Source organism: Arachis ipaensis, chromosome B3 (genome assembly GCF_059453495.1).
Source record: "Arachis ipaensis isolate K30076 ecotype BB chromosome B3, ASM5945349v1, whole genome shotgun sequence".
Lineage (NCBI taxonomy): Eukaryota > Viridiplantae > Streptophyta > Magnoliopsida > Fabales > Fabaceae > Arachis > Arachis ipaensis.
The window spans coordinates 83,085,274-83,095,112 of record NC_142438.1 but is presented as its reverse complement, the minus strand read 5'-3'; the positions used below and the strand labels follow the sequence as shown (position 1 = coordinate 83,095,112).

The following is a 9,839-nucleotide window of genomic DNA, read 5'->3' as shown; positions in this document are numbered from 1 at the left end:
ACCGAGTCTAATACTCATACAAACTCTCTTGGTCTCTTTGCATTATTCCTGAGATCTCCTTCCGGACATAATCAGTCTTCTCCGGTGGGAAGAACTTATCTAGAAACTCTCTTCTCAAGAAATCCCAATTGGTCGCAATCTCATCCAGTAGCAAATAAAACCATGTCTTTGCTTGCCCTTTAAGAGAGAAAGGAAAGGCAAAAACCATAATAGCCAACTCATCGGCTCCATGCCTTCGAGCCGTAGAGCAAGCAACTTGAAAATCTCTTAGATGTCAGATGGGGTCTTGACCCGGCAACCCATGATATTTAGGAAGTAGATGTATCAAGCTACTCTTCAACTCAAAGTTTGGATCAAGGTTAGGATACCTTGCTTGCAAAGGTTGGAGTATGATATCCGGAGCTCCTTGCTCATGCAAAGTGATCCGTCGTGACTCCGCCATGTATGGCTCACCTGTAGGATGCAAAGATGTATTAGTAGTACCAACAGAAGAATAGGAAGTAGCGGACTCCAAGTCACTCTCGGTACCACCTAGTGATTTGGTATATTCCTCAAAAGAGGCCAAAGTGCTAGCCGTATAGTCCAACCGCTGTCTAGCTTGCCGAGCGTGTAACAAAGTTCTTTCAATCTCAGGGTCAAACTCGGCTAAGCTAGAATTCGGTTGAGAACGAGTCATCAAACTTGGGAGTCATAGCACACAAACAAAAGAAATCTAAACTAGAGCTAAGTATTGAAAGAAAGTAAAATATCTACAATATTCACATATTCACATAAACAATATCAAGGCATATGTTGCAACCATTCTCCGGCAACGGCGCCAAAAATTTGATGCACCTCAAGAGACTACTTCGGTAAAGAATTTCTCAATAAAGTCCCGTTGCAAGTATAGCTCTACCAACAACAATCCTCGAGGATCAAATTTAGAAAGGGATTTGGTTGTCACAAGTTTAACCCCAATAAAAATAACCGAAGTATTCAAACCTCGGGTTGTCTCACAAGGAATGGGCAAACATGTGCTTCAACATTGGTTAGAATTTTGGGGTTGTGAGTCATGAGCAAGAAAATAAAATAGGAATCCTAACAAGCAAGTAATCTTGAAATGCAAGAAACTATTCAAATAACTAAGCAAGATGTGAGCAATTCCAACTTAATAAGATATCATTCAATATAATTCCACTCTAAAACGAAACAATAACTATGAATAAGACAAGACAATTAAAATTTGGGTTTTCAAATATGAATAATAAAAGCAACTGTTGGCTAGGCATGGGAATTAGGGTCACATCCTTGTCTAATAACCATATCTTGATAATTATGAGGAATCAAACTCATTAAGTCTACTTCTATACTTGAAGTACGTTAAATGATTTGGTCAACATCAACCCATAAGGTCTAACCTCACTACTAATTGTCTTAGTAGTAGGTTAGTGTCAATGGCTATTAAATTGACCACTAAGGGTTCCTGAATCATCAAATTCATTAGACCCAATGACTCAGGTAAACCCAATTCCCTTAGCCTAGGCCAAGGGTAAAGAGAACTACTCCATAATCAAAGTAAACAATTCATCAAACACATGGTAAGCATTAATAAAAGACATGTTCAAATTGCAATTAAATTGAAACTAACAAGTACCCACTAACAATTATCAACATACAATCCTTCAAACAACACAATTAACCATAGAAATCATCAATGTAGCATTAACAAGTCAAGATTCACAACATTCATAAAATGGGTATAAAATGACAATTGACAAGAATTTATAAAACTAACATAAGATGTAAGAAAAATTATACTAAGGAATTCAAATTAAACAATCAAAACTAGTAATTAACAAGATCCAATTCAGAATTCAACAAGGGATGATCAAATTAAAACTAGATCTAGAGAGGAACAAGGGTTTCTCTCTCTAGAAGAACAAGAACCAAAAACTAGCTAAAAATTGTGTCTAAGTGTAAAATGAATGATCCCCTCCCCCTTTCTCCCTAGCATCCATGGGTCTTTTCCATGCAGAAACAGCTTGAATTTGGGCCTGATGAGCCTCAGAAATCGCCAGGCACGATTTCCTTTAATGAGGTCACGTGCAGCTTTCCGCGCGTGCGTGCCATGCGTACGTGCGCGCCGATTGCTTTTGTGATCCACGCGTGCGCGCCATGTGCTCGTGCGCGTCGATGAGATTTCTCTGATCCGCGCGGATGCATCCATCCTTGCACGCCGCTTCCAGCTATCCTCATGCACGCATGCGCGCCCTTTGCGAAGTTCCCAAAATCCAAATCTTCATGTTCCTTCCTCTTGTGCATGCTTTCTTTCTTTCTTCTAGGCCATTCTTGTCCTATAATTCTTGAAATTACTCAACAAATACATCACAGCATCGAATGGCAGTAAAAGAGTATTAAAATATAGCAATTCTAAGGCAAAATAAGCATGTTTTTCATCATGAATCAAAATTAGGAAGAGAACACAAAACCATGCAATTTTTGTGAATAAGTGTGAGAAATATTGACAAAACCCCCCAAATTCTACACAATATAAACCACAAAATTGGGGTTTATCACTCCCTTCCATGGCAAGCTGTATGATCCTCTCGGATGAAAAATACCAGGTACGATCTCTGCATGGCTAATCAACTATCGAATTTCTCGTCTCGGAAGAAAAATACCAGGTACAGCTACCGCACGGCTAATCATCTGTCGGTTCTCACTAGCGTCAGAATAGGATCTCTCTATCATTTTCCACACTGTCACTGCGCCCAACATTTCCAAGTTTGAAGCTCGTCACAGTCATCCCTTCCTAGATCCTACTCGGAATACCACAGACAAGGTTTAGACTTTCCGGATCTCAGAAACGGCTGCCAATTGGTTCTAGCCTGTACCATGAAGATCCTAATCTCACGGACTCGGTCCGTGGATTAGAGACCCAAGAGAATATACTCTGGCTGTCGTCCAATGACTACGTTGAACATCATGTAGACTGCTTGTGGTTGTCAGGTACGCGGATCTTGGCTAAGTGAGTAACGAAGATAGTGGGTGATTGTCACGGGTCACCCCTTCATTCTGACTTAAATGAATTAAGTACAAGAGTATATCTTGGAGAAAAAGTAAGCGTGAATTGAAAGAAAAACAATAGTACTTGCATTAATTCATAATGAACAGCCGAGCTCCGCACCTTGATCTATGAGGTGTAGTAACTCCACCATAGAAAATACATAAGAGAAAAAAGTATCTAATACAATAGTAAAAAGTGCTATTTATACTAAACTAGTCACTAGGGATTACAGAAAATAAGTAACTAAGTGCAGATAGTGCAGAAATGTGATTTTTGCATAAAAACTAATAAAAATATAATAAAAAGTAACTAAAACATACTAAAAACTATGTAAAAATAATGCGAAAAAGGGTATAAATTATCCGCTCATCACAACACCAAACTTAAATTGTTGCTTGTCCGCAAGCAACTAAAAACAAAATAGGATAAAAAGAAGAGAAAATACAATAAATCTCAAAAATTTCAATGAAGATAAGTTTCAATTAGATGAGCGGGACTAGTAGCTTTTTGCTTCTGAACAGTTTTGGCATCTCACTTTATCCTTTGAAGTTCAGAATGATTGGCATCCATAGGAACTCAGAATTCAGATAGTGTTATTGATTCTCCTAGTTCAGTATGTTGATTCTTGAACACAGCTACTTTATGAGTCTTGGCCGTGACCCTAAGCATTTTATTTTCCAGTATTACCACCGGATACACAAATGCCACAGACACATAACTGGGTGAACCTTTTCAGATTGTGACTCGGGTTTGCTAAAGTCCCCAGTTAATGGTGTCCAGAGCTCTTAAGCACACTCTTTTTGCTTTGGACCATGACTTTAACCGCTTAGTCTCAAGCTTTTCACTTGACATCTTCACGCCACAAGCACATGGTTAGGGACAACTTGATTTATCAATAACATTTTTCTTTTTTCATTATTCTTTCAAGAGCCAACAATTTTAACATTCATAAACTTCTCTATAAAAAATATGCACTGTTCAAGCATTCATTCAGAAAACAAAAAGTATTGCCACCACATCAAAATAATTAAACTAACTTCAAGATAGAATTCGAAATTCATGTACTTATTTTTCTTTTTCAGAAAACATTTTTCATTTAAGAAAGGTGAAGGATTCATGGAATCATTCATAGCTTTAAGACATAGACACCGATCATGTAATAAAGGCACAAACATAGACAAAACATAAAGCATAGAAACTGAAAAATAGAAAAATAAGAACAAGGAAATTAAAGAACGGCTCCACCTTAGTGACGGCGGCTAGTTCTTCCTCTTGAAGATCCTATGGAGTGCTTGAGCTCCTCAATATCTCTTCCTTGCCTTTGTTGCTCTTCCCTTATAGCTCTTGTTGAGGTCCATGAGTGGGCTCTCTTGTTTGCTCCATCCTCTTTCTAGTGATGGGCTTTTGATATGAATCTCTTCATCTCCCATGACTCAGAGTTGGAAGCAACTGCCTTCCCTTTCCTCTTTCTAGAGGTTTCTCTGGCCTTAGGTGCCATTAATGGTTATGAAAAAACAAAAAGCATAGCTTTTTTCCATACCAAACTTAAAAGGTTTGCTCTTCCTCGAGCAAAAATAAGATAGAAGGGAGTAGAAGAAGAATGATGCAATTAATTTTGAAAACTTATTACTGTATATAAGAAAAATTAAAAAGAGTTAAAAAGAATTTGAAGAGATATGTAAGTTCTGAAAACGTTTTGGAAGGAATTGAAAAGAATTGAAAAAAAGAATTAAAAATAATTGGAAAGATTATTAATATTTGAAATAGAAATTGAAAGATGAACGTTTAAAATATGTTTGATGCAAAAAATTATGAATTAAAACATGAAAAATTGAAAAAATCGAATTGGAAACAAAATTACCTCACTTGTGTCATCCTGGCGTTAAATGCCTAGAATGCTATCCATTTTGGCGTTTAACACCCACTTGACTACCTCTTTGGGCATTTGACGCCAAGCCAGATACCCTGGTTGGCGTTAAATGCCAGGAATCCTTCTTTATTCGGCGTTTTGCTGAACGCCCAGAATGCTGCCTGCATGGGCGTTAAACGCCCATTCTGCTATCCTTACTGGCGTCTAAACGTCAGTAAGCCTGTCCTCCAGGGTGTGCTATTTTTTATGCTGTTTTTTATTCCGCTTTAATTCTGTAGCTATTTTTGTGATTTTAGATGATCATCTACCTAAAGAAAACATAACATGACAATGGAAAACAAATGTCTATAAAATTAAATATAATTAAATAACATTGGGTTGCCTCCCAATAAGCGCTTCTTTAATGTCAATAGCTTGACAGTGAGCTCTTAGAGAGCTTCACAGAGACTCAGAGCTTAATGGTGGCCTCCCAACACCAAACTTAGAAGTTGAGTGTGGGGGCTCTGTATGACTCTGTATTGAGAGAAGCTTTTCATGCTTTCTCTCCATGGTTACAGAAGAAGATCCTTGAGCCTTAAACACAAGGTAGTCCTCATTCAGTTGAAGGACTAACTTTCCTCTGTCCACATCAATCACAGCCCTTGTTGTGGCTAGGAAGGGTCTTCAAAGGATGATGGATTCATCCTTATCCTTCCTAGTGTGTAGGACTATGAAGTCAGCAGGGATGTAAAGGCCTTCAACCTTCACTAAGACATCCTCTACAAGTCCATAAGCCTGTTTGATTGATTTGTCTGACATCTCTAGTGAGATTCGTGCAGCTTGTACCTCAAAGATCCCTAGTTTCTCCATTACAGAGAGTGACATGAGGTTTATACCTGACCCCAGGTCACACAGAGCCTTCTCAAAGGTCATGGTGTCTATGGTACAAGGTATTAAGAACCTTCCGAGATCCGATTTCTTCTGAGGTAATTTCTGCTGAACCAAGGCATTCAGTTCATTGATGAGCAATGGAGGTTCATCCTTCCAATTCTCATTACCAAATAACTTTGCATTCAGCTTCATGATTGCCCCTAGATACTGAGCAAATTGCTCTTCAACAATATCTTCATCCTCTTCAAAGGAAGAATGCTCTTCAGAGCTCATGAATGGCAACAGTAAGTTCAGTGGAATCTCTATGGTCTCTGTATGAGCCTCAGATTCATTTGGTTCCTCATTGGGGAACTCCTTAGTGGTCAGTGGAAGTCCATTGAAGTCTTCCTCACTGTAAATCAATACCTCTTCCTCCTCTATAGGTTCGGTCACTTTGGATATATTGATGGCCTTGCACTCTCTCTTTGGATTCTCTTCTGTATTGCTTGGGAGAGTACTATGAGGGATTTCAGTAACTCTTTTACTCAGCTGACCCACTTGTGCCTCTAAATTTCTGATGGAGGACCTTGTTTCAGTCATGAAACTGAGAGTGGTCTTATATAGATCAGAGACTATGGTTTCTAAGTCAGAGAGGCTCTGCTTAGAATTCTCTATCTGTTGTAGAGAAGATGATGGAAAAGGCTTGCTATTTCCAAACCTATTTCTCCCACCATTATTATTATTGAAGCCTTATTGAGGCTTCTGTTGATCCTTCCATGTGAAATTTGGATGATTTCTCCATGAAGGATTGTATGTGTTTCCATAGGATTCTCCCATGTAATTCACCTCTTCCATTGCAGGATTCTTAGGGTCATAAGTTTCTCCTTCAGAGGAGGCTTCATTAGTACTGCCGGATGCAGCTTGCATTCCAGTCAGATTCTGAGAAATCATATTGACTTGCTGAGTTAATATTTTATTCTGAGCTAATATGGCATTCAGAGTATCAATCTCAAGAACTCCTTTCTTCTGAGTCATCCCATTATTCACAGGATTTCTTTCAGAGGTGTACTTGAACTGGTTATTTGCAACTATTTCAATGAGTTCCTGGGCTTCTGCAGGTGTTTTCTTCAGATGAAAAGATCCACCAGCAGAGTGGTCCAATGACATCTTGGACAATTCAGATAGACCATCATACAATATACATAAGATGCTCCATTCTGAAAGCATGTCAGAAGGACACCTTATGATCAATTGCTTGTATCTTTCCCAAGCTTCATAGAAGGATTCACCTTCCTTCTATCTGAAGGTTTGGACTTCCACTCTAAGCTTGCTCAACTTTTGAGGTAGAAAGAATTTGGCCAAGAAAGCATTCACTAAATTTTCCCAAGAGTTCAGGCTTTCTTTAGGTTGTGAGTCCAACCATATCCTAGCTGTCTCTTACAGCAAAGGGGAAAATCATAAGTCTGTAGACCTCAGAATTAACCCCATTGGTCTTAACAGTGTCACAGATTTGCAAGAATTCAGCTAAGAATTGATGAGGATCTTCCAATGGAAGTCTATGAAACTTGCAATTCTACTGGATTAGAGAAACTAATTGAGGCTTAAGCTCAAAGTTGTCTGCTCTAATTGCAGGAATTGAGATGCTTCTTCCATAGAAGTCGGAAGTTGGTGCAGTAAAGTCACCAAGCATCTTTCTTGCATCTCCACCATTGTTGTTGGGTTCGGCTGCCATGTCTACTTTTTTTTCAAAAATTTCTGTGAGGTCCTCTCCAGAGTCTTATGCTTTAGCTTCCTCTTCAGAGTCCTTTTAGTTTTAGGATCAGCTTCAACAAGAATATCTTTATCCCTGTTCTTACTCATATGAAAAAGAAGAGAACAGAAAAGAAGAGGAATCCTCTATGTCACAGTATAGAGATTTCTTTATGTGAGTATAAGAATAGTAGAATAGAAGGATGAGGTAGAAAGAAAATGAGAGGAATTTAAACACAGAGAGAGGGAGAGGGTTCGAATTATGAGAAGAGGGAGAAGAAAAATATTTTTATTTTTATTTAATTAATTAAGTTAGAATTCGAAATTTAAGAAAAGAAATAAAACAAAATTAGAATTTAAAACAATTAGTTAATTAAAAAGAATTTTGAAAAAGTGGTTAGTGATTTTCGAAAATGAGAAGTGAAAAAGTAGTTAGGTGATTTTGAAAAACATAAGAAATAGTAAGATTTTTTAAAATTAAAACAAACAAGTCAAGTAGTTAGTTGAAAAGGATTTGAAAATAAATTTTGAAAAGATAAGAAGTTAGAAAAAGATTTTGAAATTAAGTTTTGAAAAAGATTTGAAAAAAAAATTTAAAAAGATTTGATTTTGAAAATTAAAGTTGATGACTTGACTAACAAGAAACTAAAAGATATGATTCTAGAATTTAAAGATTGAACCTTTCTTAACAGGAAAGTAACAAACTTGAAATTTTTTAATCAAAACATTAAATGTTAGTAAAGTTTTCGAAAATGTGAAATAAAATTAAGAAAAAGATTTTGAAAAATTTATTTTGAAGAATTTTCTAAAAAAAAACATGAAAGAAAAATGGAATAAGGGAAAGATATTATTTTTTATTTTTGAATTTTTAATGAGGAGAGAGAAAAACAATAAAATGAAACAAAACATAAAAATTTAAGATCAAAACAAATAATGCATGCAAAAATACTTTGAATGTCAAGATGAACACCAAGAACACTTTGAAGATCATGATGAACATTAAGAACATATTTTTGAAGATTTTTAAGAAAAGAAAGACATGCAAGACACCAAACTTAAGAACTTTTGTACTAGAGACACTAACAATTTGAAAATGCATATGAAAAACAAGAAAAGACACAAAACAAGAAAAATCAAAGATCAAACAAGGAAAATCATCAAGAACAACTTGAAGATCATGAAGAACATAATGCATGAATTTTCGAAAATTTTAAGAAAATAAAAACATGCAATTGACACCAAACTTAAAACATGACACAAGACTCAAACAAGAAACACAATTTTTTTGTAATTTTTTTCGAAAATAAAAAAAGCTTAAACATAAAATAAAATTACCTAATATAAGCAACAAGATGAACCGTCAGTTGTCCAAACTCGAACAATCCCCGGAAACGGTGCCAAAAACTTGGTACACGGAATTGTGATCCCACTTTTCACAACTCCGCACAACTAACTAGCAAGTGCACTGGGTCGTCCAAGTAATAAAACGTTACGTGAGTAAGGGTCGATCCCACAGAGATTGTCGGCTTGAAGCAAGCTATGGTCATCTTGTAAATCTTAGTCAGGCGGATTGAAATGGTTATGAGGTTTTGATAATTAAAAGATAAATAAAACATAAAATAAAGATACTTATGTGATTCATTGGTGGGAATTTCAGATAACCGTTTGGAGATGCTTTGTTGCTTCTGAACCTCTGCTTTCCTATTGTCTTCTTCCAATCATGCGTGCTCCCTTCCATGGCAAGCTGTATGATCCTCTCGGATGAAAAATACCAGGTACGATCTCTGCACGGCTAATCAACTGTCGGATTTCTCGTCTCGGAAGAAAAATACCAGGTACAGCTACTGCATGGCTAATCATCTGTCGGTTCTCACTAGCGTCAGAATAGGATCTCTCTATCCTTTTGCACACTGTCACTCCGCCCAACATTTGCAAGTTTGAAGCTTGTCACAGTCATCCTTTCCCAGATTCTACTCGGAATACCACAGACAAGATTTAGACTTTCTGGATCTCAGGTATGGCTGCCAATTGGTTTTAGCCTATACCATGAAGATCCTAATCTCATGGACTCGGTCCCTGGATTAGAGACCCAAGAGAATATACTCCGACTGTTGTCCAATGACTACGTTGAACATCATGTAGACCACTTGGGGTTGTCAGGCACGCGGATATTGGCTAAGCGAGTAACGAAGATAGTGGGTGATTGTCACGGGTCACTGGTGCGCAGAAATCGTGACGGTTCCATTCCTTGGTAACGGCGCTAAAAACTCAATACGCACGTTCATAATCTTAGTTCTTTGTCACAACTTCGCACAACTAACCAGC

The 9,839-nt window shown here is 37.3% G+C and overlaps 1 non-coding gene across 1 annotated transcript; it reads left to right on the top strand.

Moving 5' to 3' along the window:
* The first annotated feature begins 6,986 nt into the window (after positions 1-6,986).
* Positions 6,987-7,094, top strand: LOC148571360 (small nucleolar RNA R71). The gene has a single exon (XR_015908714.1). It is a non-coding gene; the product is annotated as a small nucleolar RNA R71 (small nucleolar RNA).
* Positions 7,095-9,839: the final 2,745 nt, after the last annotated feature.